The sequence below is a fragment of the Syngnathus acus genome, chromosome 10, assembly GCF_901709675.1.
Source record: "Syngnathus acus chromosome 10, fSynAcu1.2, whole genome shotgun sequence".
Taxonomy (NCBI): domain Eukaryota; kingdom Metazoa; phylum Chordata; class Actinopteri; order Syngnathiformes; family Syngnathidae; genus Syngnathus; species Syngnathus acus.
In genome coordinates, this window is record NC_051095.1 from 27,191,213 (window position 1) to 27,211,457 (window position 20,245).

At 44.4% G+C, this 20,245-nt stretch overlaps 1 protein-coding gene and 1 long non-coding RNA gene across 2 annotated transcripts in view; one reads left to right on the top strand and one right to left on the bottom strand.

Annotated features, from left to right (window-relative positions):
- tctn1 (tectonic family member 1) overlaps nt 1–20,245 on the bottom strand; it is a 1,200,810-nt gene that overhangs the window by 942,959 nt on the left and 237,606 nt on the right. The window lies entirely within an intron of this gene.
- LOC119129541 lies at nt 14,762–15,617 on the top strand. The gene is made up of 4 exons (XR_005099238.1): nt 14,762–14,886; nt 15,331–15,400; nt 15,457–15,510; nt 15,574–15,617. It is a non-coding gene; the product is annotated as an uncharacterized LOC119129541 (long non-coding RNA).

Below are 20,245 nucleotides of genomic sequence, written 5' to 3' on the forward strand. Positions count from 1 at the left end.
AGATCTGGGAAAAAGGTGGAAATTGGAAAAAAAGACAAAATGTCTTTAAAATTGAGAGGCGACGATGATCTGACTGAAATTGATGCAATTAGAGTCCCCAGAGGAGTTCCTGATTAATAAGAATCAATTGACCAAATTGCAGCGCGATGGGAGTCCTCCATTTGCTGCTGGTGTACGATGAACAAGAACGTTGACAGGATAAATTACATCCATTGCAACATGCAGAAATTGGGCAAGCGGACACAAGCGGGACTTGAGGCAGTGCACGGACAGCTAGCCACGCCTTCCCTAATGTCAATCCAGAACCGCAATGCTCTTGTTATATTGGTGTCTGAGAAAGGAAGGGTCTGCGCAATGTTCAGAGAACAATGCTGCACCTTCATCCAGAACGACACCGCCCCTGATGGGAGCCTGACGAAGGCGATTGCAAGCTTGCAATCCCTCAACACGAGGATGAAAGAGCACTACAAGTGGATGACTGCTTTTGGGAAGTATAAAGCCCTTGTGTCCTCAATTACTGCTATACTCACCTTGTGTGGATGTTGTTATATTCCATGTCTCCGTGCTCTGTTTAATCGTCTCATCACTACAGCAATATCGCCCATGGACGACAAGATGGGCCGGGTATGCCTAATGTCTGAACGCCAGCATGTTGATGATAACGATGATGATGATGATGCAATTTTTGCACTTGAGTTTACAGACTTCTTCCCAGATCTGTGTGTTTCCGAATGATAATGTTGCAACATTGATCCTTTTTGGTGTAAACTTATTTGTGCTCATACTTGTGATCCGACAACTGACAATCGAGAGAAGTGGTTGTTTTTGGTAATGTGAAAATTGAGCAAATATGTGATAAAAAGGAGGGAAATGTTAGGATAATTTAAGTGAAGCCCTAGCCTGCCAGACCTGGAGGCCTCGTCTTTACATGTTTATGACTTTCCTTTCATCTAGGTTTTTCCTTTTCAGTGACAGGGATGTCTTTTGATCCCTGTCAGCCATATGTCTCCTTCCTGTCCTTATGCTATCTGTGTGTTTTTGTTCCTGTAGGAGGCCTTCACTAACAATGAGCCGAGCTTATTTGCATAGGCGAAGTGTTCTTATTTGGTTCAAAGAACTTCATTCCTTTTATCTTACTGTAGGTTTGGTTCATAGATTGTTGTTGGTCAGAACTGTTTTTCTTTGTTAAGTGTTATATACAGTTTGAAGTAGTTGCATACAAGTTATCCCATATTTACTCAATGTTTGTTTAAGTGTTTAGGAGAGGACAAGTCACTCATTATTATTATTGTGTGTTACTTTACCAAGTAGATAAAGTTAGCCAAGGTTTAGTTGCATTGTTCCACAGGAAAGCGGCAATTCAAGTTATCTGATCCCACTCGAGGACAAATCAGCCAACCATGAGAAGAACAGTTGGTTGATGAAGAAGGACAAAGTCTGCGGGGGTCACGGGCCGACAATGAAGTGCTAATTCACACCACACTACATTCCTTAGCTAATAAACGTTGCTACAGACACTATCTCCCCTCCCTTTAGTGTAGCAACGCCTCTGTAACCAGGGCAACCAAAACATTAAATAGAGGAGCACGTGAAGTGAGAACTCAGAATTGATGGAGATTGTAACTGAGTTTGCTCTCTATCGTTCTCCTCGCGAGTAAACCTGTTCTGGTTCTTTCCTCCTCTTCCTTCCAACGTGTGGTTTAATGTCTGATTGGATTTAGACCTGACACTATGAGATACGGCTTTGGTTTGTCCTAGCTATGAGATACGGCTTTGGTTTGTCCGGGCTATGAGATACGGCTTTGGTTTTTCCAAGCTATGAAACAGTTGGGATTCTAGTCCCAGTGGAAGGAACGGGCTAAGAAAAGACAGAGTCTCTTTTTCCTAATTGAAGAAGGGCGTAGATCCTTTTTTTTTTTTTGTCCGTTCTTCCAAGCTGTTTGGGAGGGTTTTACACCCATCCTGGATAGGCCTAGAGATAAAAAGCGCTGGAGTTTGTGTGGTTGAGTGTGCGACTGGTAGGATAAATTGACTGCAAAGAGAATTTGGTGGAAGGTCAATTTAAACCTGCATTGAGGATCCTCAAAGAAATTAAAAAAAGAATTAAAAAAAAAAATTGTATAAACCTAAAATACCAAAATAAGATGGGAAACAAAACCGGTAAATCCCTAGCTCTTGAAGGAGATGAGAAGTACATGGCGAGTAAATTTCTTAATTGTATGCAATACATGCCAAAGTGGAAGAAAAAGTATGGAGTAGAAGGGAAGTTGAAAGTTGAAGTGTGGAAGGTAGTGGTTGATGTTTTGGAGGAGAGTGTGAATAGGAAGTCAAAGGGACTGAAAAAGAAAAGTAAAGAGAAAGAATTGATTTGTGCTAGAATGTGGTTGAATGCTTCACAAGAGAGAAGAGAACAAATCCAAAAGACAAAAGATAGAAAGTTGAAAAGTGATGAGGCTGCGACTATGTTTGTCAGGCCGGAAGACAATGAGGCCACAGTGCGCAGGCGCACTGTCCCGGCCACGGCTCCAGCCGCAGCTGGGAATGCAGCTCAAGCGGAGCAAGCCGGATCATCCGCTTGTATGCAAAACTTGTATCCAGGTTTAACAGACCTGCACCCTCCCCCATATAACAGAAAAAAAAGTCAGGGTCACATTACTAGAAGTCCTGTACAAACACGAAGTTTGACCACTGCTGCTAGATTTTCCCAGAATTTGGACAATGTTGATGTGTGCCCAATGATACAGGTGCCAAACCCTATTGTAGGGGAAGGCCAACCTCCACATACGTATGTTTTTCGGCCATGGACTTTGGAAGAGGCAAGAAAAGCAGTTGAAGGGGTTACCCCTGTTGCTGAAGACCCAGATAAATGGGCTGAAGACATGGCTGGAATCATACATTCCTATAGACTGAATGGGCATGAAGCAGGAGAAGCTGCAATGTCTTCTTTGGGAAAGGACTGGGCAAAAGTTATTATCGTATAAGTCATTATACGGGTAGAAATAATCAAGGGCCCTTTCCCTATCCCGTTGAGGGAAATCAATTGGTAGGAGAGTATGCAGCACAATGGAATGATCTTGTGCAAAGAGTGCGAACTGTATTTCGAAAACGAGCGAATTATGGTCATTTGGCAGGAATTAAACAGAAGCCTGGGGAAGATACTGATGATTTTCGCTTAAGATTTGAAAAGGAATTCAGGGTGCATAGCGGCATCCCATTCAATGATGCAGCTGAGAGTGCTTATCAGCAACAGCTTAAAAATGCGCTCCTTACTAATTTCCGTCCTGAAATCGGCAACTGGGTGAGGAAACATTTGGTGGAAGTAGATATTGCAAGTGTGACAACAACTATGCAATGGGCCAGACATGCTGAAAAAGTGATCAAAAGAGGCAAAAGTTCTGATGTATTTCATCTAGGCAATGATGATGATGATGACCTAGATGAAGATACAACGGTCTTCTTCCATGGGTCCCAGCGGGCCAGAGGAGGAGGTAGAGGCCAGCAAGGTCGCAGGCCGCCATATAATTCAAAACCCCCATCAGATTCTGACAACTGTTGGAACTGTGGGAAACGTGGACACTGGTCAAAAGAGTGTTTTAGAAAGAAACAATACCAATCAAAGGGTGGAGGAAGGGGCAGAGGAAAGGCCAAGTTTTCAACATGACAAGCTCCCCCCCCTTTTTTTTTTTTGACCGCTCATGCTAATATAGAGACATTCCTTGACCCGGCATTTGCGTTTGGCGGTTGTCGATGTGGTTCCAAGACCTGCGTCTTGTGGGTTGTCATTTGTAAAATTTGGCCGTTGTGATCCTCCCAAACAGACATAAGTGATTTGGGCTTTTGTTGTTTGTTGTAATTGGTTTGCGGAAGGACCGCAGAAGCTTGCTCCTCCGGTGTCTCACCTGTGCCTTCCTGCCTTCCATTGTCTCCACTGAGACTGGACTGTGGAGGGGGGAGTGTGGTATTGTGGTGTGAAAAGGCTGTAGGAGCCGGTGGTGGTCCTGTGGTGTTGCATATGTTCTGTTCCATTGTCTCCACGGATGTTGGAAGGTGTGTGGGGTGATTGATATTGTAATTTGATTGTGGGGGAGACTGATGTAGGTGTGGGGCTCTGGACTCTGCGGGTAGCTATTTGCTGGGTTGGCGCGGGTGGGGGACGACGGCATTGATTGTCCCAGTACTGGCCAGGCTGGGATAAATCAGTATGAAAATGCCGGGCCCCCCCTCTTGCTTCCCTTGCTGTGGCTGCGCGCGGAGTGGGGTCGTACCCACTCCAGGGGTGTGCTGAGGGCGTAGTAGCAAGTGAGATTGAAGCAGGGTGATGCTTAAGGAAGGTGTGACAATATTTGCATGAAGGATAAAATGCACTGATGAGAAAGAAAAAAAAGTATAACCAAAACGTCAAAAGAGAGGATGACGTTTGCGCAGCGTTGTTTGTTGGTATTGTTTGTGAGCTGTGTCTCTGCTGTTTTTGTGTTGTCTGTGTGTTGTAAGTGTTATGTTTAAATGGATGAAATTGGCTAATATAGGTGCACTAAAGAATTTATTAGTCTGTAGTCTATCTGATTCGCACCGCAGAACAGAAACGATTTTGAAAGATAAGAATGAGAGGAAAAGAGAGAAATCTGTTTGCGAGCAGAAACTGATCCACACTAGTGCATGTTAAGTAAGAAACGCCAGAACATGCTTTCAGGAATTGGAAGAATCAAAATTGTGAATTTAAGACATTCACATTTAATAGGAATAATTGACTGGTTGTGTTATAAGATTATACAAACTTCTATATGCGAGCTGATTCTGAGAGATTGGGTTCTTCAAATTTAAAAACAAAGAAAGACTTCTGATTGATTTGCCAGCAGTTTTTTGTGTGTTGAGTTTTTTTTTGGATTGGTGGATTGTTCTATCAGGAACCTTGAGATGAAAACGGTATGTGAATGTTGTGTGGTGAGCTTGGATGAATTGGGACCGATGTGATAGAAAGTCTCCTTCTTGGAGACTGTGTGTGAGATGCAAATGAGCATTGATGACTGATTGCCTGAATGAAGGAAAAATACAGGTTGAATGGTTGACGTTGTTGGACACTACTATCGAAAATTAGTAGAGCGACTTTGAAGAAAGAGTGATTTTGAGTACGTTAAATGCTAAGGAAGAAATAAATACATAAAGGAAATAAAAAGGTTGCTTTTAGATTGCTAATTAACTAGGAAAAAAAAACTGGAGAACCAGTAACACATGCAGAAGATGTGTGAACTGGGAAATTGAGAAGCGTTTTGGAAGGAAAGTCAAATTAAATGATGATAGAGTCATACGTGGTAAAGAACACATCCTCCCAGACAGTTTGTCAAGGTGTGAGACATGGGCGTCGCCAAGCCTCAGAAGGAGGGAGAATGTTGTATAGAGAGTGGGAGATAAAAAAAAATATATATATATATACAACACTTTACTACATATAGATTCTCTAATACATATGGCGTTGTACCATTGAGTTAGATTTTTTTTCTCAAACTTTTGCTGTAAACAATTGGAAGATGATTGAAAAGTGACTGAAGAAGCCATGAGGAAGTGGTGTAGCTGTTTGGAAGGGCACGCGCTTATGCGTTTCCCTGGCTAATCAACATTATTTAACTGATAAGGGGATGGGCAAAGAAACCATCTGCTACAGGACTTAAGGTCCGTTCCTCCAGTAACCAAGATCAGAGAATCTCCTTTAACACAGGAGGCAATGAATGGGATAGCCTCTGTCATAAATGGTCTTTGGTCAGGAGGAGTCATTCGGAAGTGCTCAAACACTTCTCGCAAACACTCTTATTTGCCCAATTCAAAAGGGCAATAAAATTGACTGGTGAATGATACAATATATGCAAAAGGCAGATGAAGAACAGTCTTTGGCAGATTACATGATCAGAACGCTCAGACTGACAGAGGTGTCAAATGCAAATTTACTGCCGCCTGATCTTTCATCCTCACAGGTCGACAACGCCATCAAGCCAGGAGACTGGGTCTACATCAAAGTCATCAAAAGAAAGAGCTGGGCCAGCCCACGGTGGGAGGGACCATTCCAAGTCTTGCTGACTACCCCCACCGCAATAAAGATCGCTGAACGGCCCAGCTGGATTCACCTCAGCCACTGCAAGTTGCAGAGAGTGCTGGACCCCTAATTCGGAGTGGCGAGGGGATGTCCCGGTGTCTCTGCCATCCTAGTAGCAACGGGGCTCCATATGCCAGATGGATCCTCTGCTGCGTTGTGGTCCAACGTGCTATGGTCTATGGACTCAACTGAACAGACCAAGTGACAATGTTGACCGTGGAAAACGATGGTCACACGATTAGAACTTTGAGGACTGGTCATGGGACCCGAGAAACCCATACGAAACCAACACGTGGTACCGCTACGTCAAATTCACTGTGAGATCGCACACACTGGAGGGCTGCTATGTGTGTTCCAAACTCCCTCCGTCCTCCACACAAGTTCACTTGGAGGCCAGAGCAATGAATGTCACTGAAGCGAAATGCATGGCATCCATGGGAGGAGTTGGATATCAACACCGTGCTGTCACAGTCAGTGATGCCGACCCGTCCCGCCCTGGACTTGCGGAAGGTACCTGTGATCAGCTTTTCTGGACAAATCTCAATGTGACTGTTAAAGGACGAACACTGCCGCAGGTGGCCTTCACAGACCGGCCACCTGGAGTGAACTATACGTGTTACGTCCAAGGAAGTGAGACCCACAAATGCATTGACAGAGACTGCTCTCCAGGAGGGAACTGGATGGGAGCTTTGGACACCGCCACTGAGTGTCAGGATAAGAGAGCCATTTCAGGTGGTGAGGGCTCTCCGACCAACATGGCTGCACCATCAAACGGAACATACTTCATACAGAATGGCTGGTGGCTTTGTGGTCACAAGGTTTATCCGATGCTGCCCGCCAACTGGACAGGAGTGTGTGCACCAGTGTGGGTGACAGACCACACCTACAGGATACAACATCGTCAGCTGACGACAGCACACAACTCTTCTGGCCGTCGCCGCAGGGCGATTACAACCTTTGACCCCCATGACCCTGTCTGGGGTGCGAATGTTCCGGACGACCATAAAATATGGCCTGTCGGAAACAAAGTTGTTCATGCGCTTTTTCCTTGGATCGGAGTTGGAAAACAATCTCTCTTCATCGAGACACTGAACTATCGTTTTCAATCCTTTGTGGACCTCTCACTGCAAGTCGATGATGGACAAAATAGAGAGATCCAGGCTATTAGACTAATGGTCTTGCAAAACAGGATGGTTCTGGACTTGTTGACGGCAGCACAAGGTGGTGTGTGCCACATCATTGGGACTTCCTGTTGCACATACATTCCAGGAGATAACGACACGCACATCAAGGAAGCCATGAATTCACTGAGGAATTTACAGCAGGCCATGTCGGAGGATAACATCCCACATCAATGGGATTTCTTTTCATGGCTATTCTCTGGCGCGTGGTGGCAGTTGCTGTTGAATCTTGTGACTCCTGTGCTTGCTGTGCTGGTATTGTTGTGCTTGTTTACGACCTGTGTTATCCCGTGTTTGAAGTCTGCTGTGACAAGGTTTGTGTCTTCTACCGTGGCACAGGTGCATATACAACTTCTTAGAGATGACGGATGTGATGACTATGATGTGCTGCGAGACGTGGATTGCGTAGATGCTGTTTAGCTCAGCATTATTTTACAGAAACTTGATGATTTGACCATCGAAAATGCCTTGCAAGTGATGGGTACAATGATGTGCTGTTTCTGTGTTTTTCTTTTTCTTTTTTATTGATAACGTTCTGGTCGCCTAAGGCAGAGGGGCCGTGTAACTCTTTTCCTGCATTTAATCTGGCCGCAGGTTTTTCAGTTGCACACAAAATTTGGACTGGAGCATTGAGGGAAATGCCTCGTCTTCACTGGAAGGTATTGCTGTCATTGTATTTTCTTTCTTATGTTTGATTGATCGGGTTTGACATACTCATATGATAAAACAGGGGGGATATGTTAGGGTTTGCTGAATATCTTCATCGTATGATTATGTTGGAATGTAACCTGTAATAATTTACCTAGCTTGTCCTGTCTTACCAAAAGTAGTAGACCAAAGTGCTAAGATCTTTTCACTTGATTGACTAGCTGCAGAGGAAGCAATCAAAGTTGCTTTGTTTCCACAAACGCGTAAAAGGCCCCCTGCTATGCTTTGATCAGCAGGGGAGCGGCTTCACCCCATCCTGTGTTCCCACACCCCCACTTTCAACCCCACTGTGTTTCTTCTCAATAAATATGTACCTGATGAGGCCTGACTTCAGACTTCATTCGACCATCGCTGTAAGCACAGCGACGAGTGAACTCTCCGCCTGCAGGTGTCTGAAACGACTAACTTGTCTCCAGTGTGGTTCTTGCAAAATAAGTTAGAGTGAACACTACCCTAACACATGCCTTGCGGAGATCAAGCAATGGATGTCTCTCAACTTCCTTCGTCTTAACCCAGATAAAACTGAGATGTTGATAATTGGTCCAACTCGTTTTCAACACTTGTTCAAGGAAACCGCTATAACTATAGATAACCGTACTATCAGAGCGATACTGTAACTAATCTCGGGGTAATGTTTGACCAAAATCTCTCCTTTCAAAAGCATATTAAGAATATAACCAGAATTGCGTTCTTTCACCTTCGTAATATTGCAAAGATTCGTCCGATCCTCTCGACCGGTGATGCGGAAACTATTATACATGCGTTCGTCACGTCGCGCCTGGACTACTGTAATGTACTATTCTCTGGTCTTCCTAAGTCCCGCATCAAAAGTCTACAGTTAGTACAAAATGCTGCTGCAAGGCTGCTCTCACGGACAAGAAAATTTGATCACATTACTCCAATATTAGCCAATTTACATTGGCTCCCGGTCCATTTAAGATGTGACTTCAAGGTTCTTCTATTAACCTATAAATCACTGCATGGCTTAGCGCCTTCGTATCTCGTCGACCTAGTTGTTCCTTATGTTCCGTCTCGTAACCTTCGTTCGCAAAACGCTACCCTTTTAGCGACACCGAGGGCCAAGAAAGTGTCTGCAGGGTCTAGAGCATTTTCTATCCGGGCTCCAGAGCTTTGGAATGCCCTCCCAATGGATATTAGGACTGCTACCTCAGTAGAAACATTTAAGACACGTTTAAAGACACATTTCTATGACATGGCCTTTAACTAACTTGTAGTGGCCGATTCGGCCGGAGTTTGTTTTGTTTTCTCTCCCCCCCCCTCCCCGGCCGGGGAGGTGGTTAGGTGGCACCCAAGCTGACAGCGGCTATCTGGATTCTTGTGGGCCAATTCAGGTTGGGGGAACTGCAGCTCAACCTCCACAGCCAGGATAGTAGAGGGCTCCTCCGGCAGCCCTTCGCTCTGACTTGGACATCCACTTTTTTGATTTTCATATTATGTATTATTTGTGCCCTCTCTGCATCCATTACAACCTGGTGATCCTGAAAGGGGGATCCTTCCATCTGTGGTCCCTTCTCAAGGTTTCTCATTTTCCCCAGGCAGGGGTTTTGAGTTTTTCCTTGCCCTTTTGGGAGCTTAAGATCAGGGGATGCTTTGAGAATAATTGTCAATTTTTGTCTATGTGAAGCCCTTTGAGACTGCTTGTGATTTAGGGCTATACAAATAAACTTGACTTGACTTGACAGCTGGTTCAGACTTCCAAATTTCGAAATGTTTTTAATTTAGACGTCTATTTTAGGTCTATACCGTAACCAATTTTAGACGTCTAAATTAGGTCTATATGAGACCAGACGTCTAATAGACGTCTATGGCTGACAGGGAAGCGACTGAATGAATGACTGATAGAGGTATAGGCCAGAGGGAGTGTTCTGTTATTTTTTTCTAGTTATTTGCTTTGGGTAATTAATGGGGTGGAATTTAAATTGAAAATGGATAAATCGTTGTTAAAATAAAAATATAATGACACTGTTTTAGTGGAAGAAATATGAGAAGGTGGAAAATGTTGAAGTTAAAGCTCAACACAAGGTGTCAAAAAAGTAAGTCTGAAAAGTAAGCAAACCAAATGGGGAGTTAAATTATGCCCCAGGATTGGACATATTTACATACAGGGTCCGGCAAAATGATCTGACACATTTGTGGGTTTAATAAAACGCAAATAAATTAAAGAAACAAAAAAAATTGTTTTTATTTTCAAAAAGTACATATAATGCCATTTTGTTTCATTTCGTTTTCGAATAATGTTATTTTGGTTTTACCGCTGCCACATTTTCTGGAGTTCTGGCAGCGCGAGGTCAGCCAGTTAATTTTCGTTTCAATGCTAAATGCTGGAACGAATTATCTTCAATATAGCCAACACTAAATTACCCGGCGAGGGTACGCGTTGATCTGATGCCTTGTGTATACCCGCCCATGTTAACTGGCTCCTCTGAACCAACTTGACATTGTCGCGTTTCCAGGCTTCACGCCAACCTCGCAACAGGGCATCATGCATTTATGACATGATCAACTTTCTAGACCAGGGGTGGGCAAACTTTTTGACTCGCGGGCCGAACTGGGTTCTAAATTTGGACCGGAGGGCCGAACCAGGAGCAGATGGACGTAATGTTTGTGTAAAGTAATATAAGCGACCTGTAAAGGTCATTGCATAAAAGATTTTGGCCTTTAGTAGGTAGTAAAGCATGGATATTCCAAACAAGTTTTTTGAAAACAAATGCATTTATTAACAGCATTAAAAAAAAAAAAAATCACTAAAAAACTGTTATCAGTGATTCTCATAAAATACGACACTGTTATTATGAATAACAGTCTCCATCACTTCAGTGCCTGCAGGTCAGATTAATGAAAGATGTTTATCTTATGAGATCACATCAAACGGTAAACATTCTGACCAAATATATCATCTTGAAGAATCGGTGAAAGCATACATCCAAATAAAGTAATCAAAACGGCAACACGGGGAGGGGTATCTGAAAATCAGAGCAGTTTTAACTCACAAACACCTGATAACAGAGGTGAGGAAACGGGAAACACTTCCTTAAAGTAAGCCTTAAGAACTTTACAGGTTAAGATTAGTCACAAACAGGTGGTGCATCAATGTCCTTGAGCATCCTGCATTGTTTGAAAATGAGAATGGTCGCTAGTTTCAATCCCTGCTATGTGTACAAATCATATTCAAAATGCATTTTTTTACAACAAACTTGAGAGCCTCCCCTTCATTTTCAGTGGGAACAGTGTTGTTGGTCTCCCTTTTTTGCTAGTGAGTCATAGTCTGGAGTAAAATTTGTTGTGGCAATTCTTAGGAGAGATCCGAGGTGTTGGTCCGTTTACCTCGATCTGTGACGGGTTGATGTTGACGTTCATGTGGCTGAACGTCACGTCGCGTACGTCGAGCCAAATTGGCCACTCTTTTTTAAACACTCGGCACTGTGTCCACCTTGCTTTTCCTTGGGCGACTCATTTTAATAGAAGGATTCCAGGGGAAGGTTTGTGGGTGGCTTTAGCGTAAAACTGTATCTGAAAGCTCAGCGCGCGAATTACAAGAATGCTGTCGTCACAGCCCACGCTCTAAATTCGGGACTGATACAAATCGAGCGCGAGTGCGCCATGTCCGTACTACTGAGTATGTACACGCACTTGTGAGTGTGCACCGAGCTTTCTGACACGGCTTCCGGTAGTAAATGCGCAGGCGAGCGGTTCCCCATCTACTGGGGAAACGCAGTCATTGCAGGCAAAATGACCAAAAAAAAAGTTTAATAATACAATTAATTCAGGGTTGGCGGGCCGGATTAAAGGGTCCCGTGGGCTGGATGTGGCCCGCGGGCCGTAGTTTTCCCATCCCTGTTCTAGACACATAACGAATGGGTCCAAGCACTAAAGCAGCGATGTTATATTGATCGGCTTTGCGTATTAATAGGAGTGTGGAGAGAAGAGAATTTCACAAATGGTTGTCTGTCATGCGACGCGCGGAGGGGGAGCGGTGGGATGTACAAAGGTTTACCAGTGAAAAGGTGGTGCACTTGCACAGCCCCCCAGCCAAGGATGATTTATTGTTCTGTTAAGTTTGACATCAGAGCACTCTTTGCACAATGTTGACGTTCAAAAGTCCTTAGAGGCATTTGAATACACGCGCGCCCAATGTTCAAGTTTGTTTGCACCACCATGTCAGGGATGATTTCAATGCATGAATTTTGAAATAGTAGTGTAAGGACCATTAAAATGTGATGAATAGAGACAAACAACTGTAAAGTCAATAAAGGTGAATTTTACTTGTGTAACACTGTAGTATATTTTTATTTAGGTCTCATGCAATGTATATTTCATTTCTAAGCTTAGAGGTGACTAGGTCACGCGCACATGGGATTTTATGGGGCCTGGGCCAGGAAGGCAGACTTCCTGGCACCAGGATACAGGAATCGGCCATTTGGTTAGAATCAACAAGGCAGGCTGGGGGGTCAGAGGACATCCAGCAGCCCTCGTGTGCGTGCGCCCAAGTAAGGGGGGGGGGGCGGGGTATAAGATCCAAGGCGGGAGAAGACAGGGGGACTTCTTTTTTTGGCTAGAGAGAGACACTTCAATTCTGACATCGGTTGAATAAAATCTTTCCCCAATCAGCCGTGTGTCACTGAAGTTTTCCTCCCCTGAGCCAGCCACCTATCCACCGTTTGATCTTGGAGACCAGCAGAACATCGAAGAGAATTCACCACAACACAAACATGACGTACAACATAAATTAGACTCGCGCGAGGAAGCTGTCAAACTTGAACATTGGGCGCACGTGTATTCAAATGCCTTTAAGGCTATTCAACATTGAGGTTCTCTTCAATACATTTAACCTGTGATCCTTACCTTTGTTAGTTCCAGGATGTGAAAATGCATTTGATTAGTGATGTTCCAGGGTGTAAAAATTTACATCGTTTTTTTTCTTTTTCTTTTTTTTTTATATAAAAATGGGTATCAGTAACGGTCATAATTATGTTAGCTACAGATATAAATACACCTTTTGATGTTGTGGTGAATTCTCTTCGATGGTCAGCTGGTCTTCCAAACAAATGGTGAAAAAGTGGCTGGCTTGGGGAAGGAAAACGTCAGTCACACACGGCTGATTGGGGAAAAATTTTATTCAACCGATGTCAGAGAGAAGTGTCTCGCGCCCTAGCCAAGATGTCGAGTCCCTTTGTCTACTCTCACCCTAAAACTTATACCCCCGCGCTTCCCTTCACTCGGGTCCGCGCACACGGGGCTGTTGGATGACTTATGACCCCCCAGTCAGCCTCCCTAACTCTACACGGTGCATATCTTAGCAGTTGTTAATGGAAACCAGATGTGTCTGGTGCCAATGAGCCTACATTCCTGGACCAAGCCCCAAACAATCCCGCACGAACCTGACCCGAACATGACCCGGTCACACTTAGGCTTACTAGTGAGATATACATTGCATGATACCAGAATAAAAATTCACAACATTCCCCCCTGACGGGGCAAGTGCCCCGGCAACAACTCGACAAGAAATGACATCGGTACATCCAAAAACCTTCCCCCAACCATTTTATGGTTCTCGTCTACAATTTGGACCTATTTGTCTCATCCTAAATCATGCTCAAGGCATGCTACTTAAGGTTACATTAACTAGGAAAGCTCAACCTAATTTAATATCGAATTCCTCCCAGACAGCAATCTGAGGCCCCTCAGGAACCACACTTGACCAAGATTGAATCCCCCAACCCCATTAACTGATTGACGCCGTCCGCACCCCCCCCCCCCCCCCCCCCCCTTCGGTAATATATCAACAACGCCATCAATTTGGAGAGGAAAATTTTGCTGTGGCCTGTTGGAAGCCCCAAAAAGTTGCCGGACCGCCGTCGAAAAAACCTCGCAAATCTAATGACGAGGAAAAAGAGGGAGGCCCATTCTACACCCCCAGAGACGCCTCTCACCACCTGCGTGAAGCTGGCCCCCCACCCCACGCAAAATTTAAGCAAAATAGTCTGTTTCGTTTGTGCTTCGTTTGTGCTGGTTTGTGCAGCAAAAATTTTCGTTTGTGCTGCTATGGTTTTTTAGTTATGAACGATTATTTTATAGGTCATCCAGAGTTCACCCAGCCCCCCATCTGCTCAAAATGAACCCAAAATGGTACCGTTCGTTTGTGCTTCGTTAGTGCTGGTTTGTGCAGCAAAAATTTTCGTTTGTGCTGCTTCCGTTTCGGAGATATTACACATTTATTTTATAGCGACGTCACCCAGCCCCCCATTTCTTTCCAAATGGACCCAAAATGGTACCGTTCGTTTGTGCTTCGTTTGTGCAGGTTTGTGCAGCAAAAATTTTCATTTGTGCTGCTATGGTTTTTTAGTTATGAACGATTATTTTATAGGTCATCCAGAGTTCACCCAGCCCCCCATCTGCTCAAAATGGACCCAAAATGGTACCGTTCGTTTGTGCTTCGTTAGTGCTGGTTTATGCAGAAAAAATTTCGTTTGTGCTGCTTCCGTTTCGGAGATATTACACATTTATTTTATAGCGATGACGTCACCCAGCCCCCCATTTCTTTCCAAATGGACCCAAAATGGTACCGTTCGTTTGTGCTTCATTTGTGCAGGTTTGTGCAGCAAATATTTTCGTTTGTGCTGCTTCCGTTTCGTAGATATTACACATTTATTTTATAGCGATGACGTCACGTAGCCCCGCCCCCCTGTTTACTTCCAAATGGACCCAAAATAGTGCCGTTCGTTTGTGTTTCGTTTGTGCTGGTTTGTGCTGGAAAAAGTTTCGTTTGTGCTGCTACGGTTTTGCAGATATTACACATTTAATTCATAGCGAAGACGTCACCCAGCCCACGTCACTGTATTTTGTTGCGAATTTCAAGCTCCTGGAATGCTCCTGATGCAGGACGAATACAAGGTAAATATGTTCTTAGCCTTTTTTTTCTTTTCTTTTTACCTTACAGAAAACGTTCACTGCGGGGAATGGCTTTTAGTACGAGGATATTTCTGTAATTATGTTTGTATCGTGCTCATTGATTAATTTCCTTGTTTTCAATAAGCCTATATGATCATTTTTTTCAATTACATCTGACATGCAAAAGGTTCACCGCAACCTAAATACCTGATGAGTCTATGTCTGCTCCAAAACATTAATTAATGCAACAATTAATACATGTATGTGAAGTTGATGACAGCCAGAAAAAGAAACTTGAAAACGTGAAAAAATAACTTTCTTTGTCAAAGGGAACATTATCAACATTTGTTTTCCAACAATCCAAACAATGCATCACTGCACTGTGTAGAACACAGCATGTGGGAAGATCTTAGTATTTACTGATGCTGCTTTCACTCCACTTCCCAGGTCATTATAGATCTCCCAGGCATATGCAGTCCTCCTGCAGTATGCCACATAATGCCCAAGAGAATCCTGGGTCAGTCCTGTTTCAAAGGCAATGACTGCTCTCAAATTAAAAGTCTTCTCTTTTAGCTCCAGACTGGAGGGAAATTCAAGCAAGGCAACTTCCTTGCAACTGCTACCAAGGTCAGTGTCAATCTACACAAACTCTCCCAGATTGTAGCTGTGAGTAACATTACCTGAACACAGAGCCTTGCCTGTATTGTTGTCCTGTGTTTTGAATGAAGACGGACAATTGGCCTGAGGCAGAGAGAGTCAGGAAGGCTGAGTCCCTCTTCAGCAGCAGTCTGAAGAGAAGCCATGCCACAGGTCTGCAGGACAGCAATGTTTGCACAAACAAGTGAAACTTGCCTTGTTACTTGTTGGCTTAAACTGCAGTACTGTGAGAAGCATTGTTTTATCAAATAAACACTTGGGATATTCCTCATTGCACTCTCAATTACAGTGGAGATGTGGCATTGTGCATCAATTTGGAGAGCACCAGAGGTCAGGAGGACAGGTTTGAATATTTCCCCCAGCAGTTCTGCCCTCTGTGAGTATACCTGTGGGTTCACACCCTGTGTTGTGATGGTTTTCACCAGGTGGAGGAATTGGTTCCCACGTTCATAGTTCAGAACAGTCTTTTCAAATGAAAAACTTTCACAGAAAGAACAGCATAAGCATTGAAAGACAGAATCAAATGCACAAGTATTGAGCACAAACACTTTTGATGTGCGAAGTTTAACAGGCTGTTGATGGTTCCCGTTTTTCAACAATGGTACCTTGACTTTTTTCCAGCCCACTTGTGTATCAATATGCAGCCATTCAGGACAAGGAGAGAGATATGAAGTTATCTTTCTTTTTTTCGGTGGGACCGCTAAACCTCTCCAGTTTTCAACTGCACTGTCAGTAGATGCATCTGGCTCCGCTCCAGGATGAGATTTTCTTTTCTTTTTTGTTTACTACTTCAGTTTGAGAAGTACTGCAGACATTGTCAGGCTCTTTGACAGTCGTGGCATCACACACATCCTTTTCACTTTTTTGTTTTGCAGAGCAAATCCGCATGATTCCCTCAATGAAGGAAAGATGACGAGCAACAAACCGGTCCACACGAATGGGTAGGCTTTCATGCTTGAAAAGGCCTTTTTTTATGTTTTTGAACTCTGCTTCAACAGCTGCGGAACTTGCAGTGATGCTGGTGCTTTTGAAGAGAGGGACCATTATTGTTGTCCAGAGTGGCAAGTAACTTCCAAGTCTTGTTATTTGGGGAATAATCTCAGGGAGGAAGTGGATGTTGTCTCTATCCCCATCAGCCATGGCAAGTGACCTGCTCTCCTCACATATTTCTGTCACCCACTGTCGGACATTAGTCTGGATGTCCTGATTTAATGCATCACCTGGTTCTTGTCCCTCAACTTCCTCATCTGAAATGGGGACAAATTCCTCTGCGATTTGCGCTCTCAAATATTTCTTGCACTTTTCTGACGGGATAGGGGCTCCAGAATTGTCATTACCCTCTGTCTCACTCAGTGCCGCAATGGTGATAGCACGAAGAAGTTCTTTTGCATGTTGCCAACATTGTGACTTAAGAAGCTGTGCTATTGACCTAACAAAGAAATCCTTAACACGAGGTCTTTTGTTTTTCAGGCAGTCCCATCAGCAAATCATCTTAATACAGTGTGCTACATCTACCCTGACAAAACATGGGGGTAGATGTCCAGGTTGATTCCCACGTGAAATGTTAAAGCACTCATTGATGTAGCTCTTCAGATCAGGATGAGGGGTAAAAGCTTTGACTAGAGCTCCAAGAATCGCCAGAGAAAAGTCACTCACTGCTTCTTTAGGAACAGATGCACCTGCATGGATCCATTCTTTCAGCCACTGTGTGATAGCATTAACATCATGCTTCTCTGACAGCATCTGCACGACTGGGACACTGGAGCTGGTATCCCCTGTCATAACACCCTGATACAGGAAGATATGGCCAGACATGCTTTCTGTCACTCACTGTTATTAAATCTTCGGAGATAGTTGTGCATTTGTCGCTTGAAAAAGTTGCACGTCTTTGTTTTTCCCCACCCTGTTGCGATATGTCTTACCGGCCTGCAGAGGTCACTTTGCATGGTAATTAGTTGGATAATACATGTGTAAGAATTAAGGAGTTATCATGATGTCAAGTGAAAAAGAATAAAATACATGACAGGGGGTTAATGAAGATGCATGATTTTAATAATGAAAAATTGCAATGGCACAAACAAATGGTTAATTAACAATCCATGGAGCAAGGATTTGACATCTCAAGAAAATAAATTAGTATTAAATGAATGACAAATTGAATGATTCACTGAACGCCAACAAATGTTTTTGCGGCACAATCGGTACCATTTTTGCAGCACAAACCAGCACAAATGAAACACAAACGAACGGCACTATTTTGGGTCCATTTGGAAGTAAACAGGGGGGCGGGGCTACGTGACGTCATCGCTATAAAATAAATGTGTAATATCTATGAAACGGAAGCAGCACAAACGAAAATATTTGCTGCACAAACCTGCACAAACGAACCACAAACGAACGGTACCATTTTGGGTCAATTTGGAAAGAAATGGGGGGCTGGGTGACGTCATCGCTATAAAATAAATGTGTAATATCTCCGAAACGGAAGCAGCACAAACGAAAATTTTTGCTGCATAAACCAGCACTAACGAAGCACAAACGAACGGTACCATTTTGGGTCCATTTTGAGCAGATGGGGGGCTGGGTGAACTCTGGATGACCTATAAAATAATCGTTCATAACTAAAAAACCATAGCAGCACAAATGAAAATTTTTGCTGCACAAACCTGCATAAACGAAGCACAAACGAACGGTACCATTTTGGGTCCATTTGGAAAGAAATGGGGGGCTGGGTGACGTCATCGCTATAAACTAAATGTGTAATATCTCCGAAACGGAAGCAGCACAAACGAAAATTTTTGCTGCACAAACCAGCACTAACGAAGCACAAACGAATGGTGCCATTTTGGGTTCATTTTGGAAAGAAATGGGGGGCTGGGTGAACTCTGGATGACCTATAAAATAATCCTTCATAACTAAAAAAACCATAGCAGCACAAACGAAATTTTTTGCTGCACAAACCAGCACAAACGAAGCACAAACGAAACAGACTATTTTGCTTAAATTTTGCGTGGGGTGGGGGGCCAGCTTCACGCAGGTCTCTCTCACCTGGCAAGAGCCCGGTGAAGGGAGCTCCGGCACACACCACATTCCACAAAGCGTAGCACGAGCCCCAAAAACAGCAACAAACAGAACCACGCCCCTCAAATACAAATCGGTTAAAATGCAATGTCGTATGGTAAACATGCCACGGAGTAAGCAAACGAGGTAACATAACAAAGTAAATAATATGGCAAAACAACAAGGTCGCATAGTGAGGTATACACAAACGAGTCATCAAAGCATGCAACAGAGTAACGCCCCACTCCCCCCAGTGTTGCCCCCCCCCCTTGCATGTGCGAGTGCGTGCATCAGCAATGTCCAGTCCACTGAGGCCTCCTCGGCGAGCCACTGAGGCCTCCTCGGCGAGGAGCACCGGTTGGCGCTGCCCAGGGCCCGCTGTCCATGCAACGTCCCCAAGTCCATGCCACCGTCCTTAGCATCCCGGTCAGCGTCCAAGCGTCCTGCAACGAATGAGAACCACTGCCAGCATCGAGTGATGATAATGACATAAAATGCAAGGCACACATGCAACATTGGTATGAGGAACACAGCAATGTCGATCACGGGCCAGAAGGCCTCTCCATCCCCCCACCCGGACACCACCGGCCGGGCAACACTGTAGGGCAAACCACATAACAATGAAGAAAAGGAAAAAACAAAAACACAATCATGCAATCCAATACGAAAAAATAAGCAAAATCTAAGCTAAAACACCTGGTATACCAGAGCGACACTATCATGTCCCCCCCCCCTATTGTATAATGGTTTTTTTTTTTCTAAAATCGGTACCTATCATTTACCAGCACCTCCTCCACAAAACCCCGATCCACCCCGCGTTCAACCGGGATCAACGGCATCTGGGTTTGGTCCCCCGGCATTACCACACCGAACCACCGCAACATCACGGCCTTCGCGCACGTCAATATCACGGTGCAAAAGCAAAACATCACACACAATGATATCCCCAGCGCCCCCAACAACTGAACCAGTATCGCCCCCATAGGCCCCAGCCTATCCTGCAGCCAGCTCGTAGCCGACCAGCCGGCGCCCTCAGAAGGCCCAAAAGAGTCCCGGATGGTTCTAAGTGCGTTGATGACACTGGTAATATTGTCCGTGTTATCAGGGATTAAAGTGTAACAGGCGTCATCCGACAAATTCAGGGACACGCACAACCCCCCTTGCCGGGCCAGGATATAATCCAAGGCCATGTCGTGTTTAAGCAGGGTCAAGCGATGACTCTTCTGGGTAAATGACAACTGCCTGAAACCCTTGATTGTCTCGTTAGCGAAACCCTGGAGAGTATATGTAATGTTATCAATATGATCTGCCAAAAACGTAACCCCGTACCAGGGGAAAATCCCGAAGCCCCATTTCTCCCCCAGGCTAATCCTCCAATAGTACGCCTCTGTAGTGTGAAACGCCGCCATCTCCCTCTTAGCCCGACTCGGGACATGACCGAAGACACTACCTTGGGGCCTGTGGCCCTTCCTAATCGGCATCACCTCAAAAGGGAGTCTCAAGGTCGCCGGATAGCAGCAACCCCCCCAGCCATAAGGCAAAAACAAATAGGCCCTAGTCCCGCATACCCACCAGATGTCTCTAAGATTACCTACGGTGGTATTACCAGGGACTGTACGATTCTCCACCCTCACAGTAATGACGC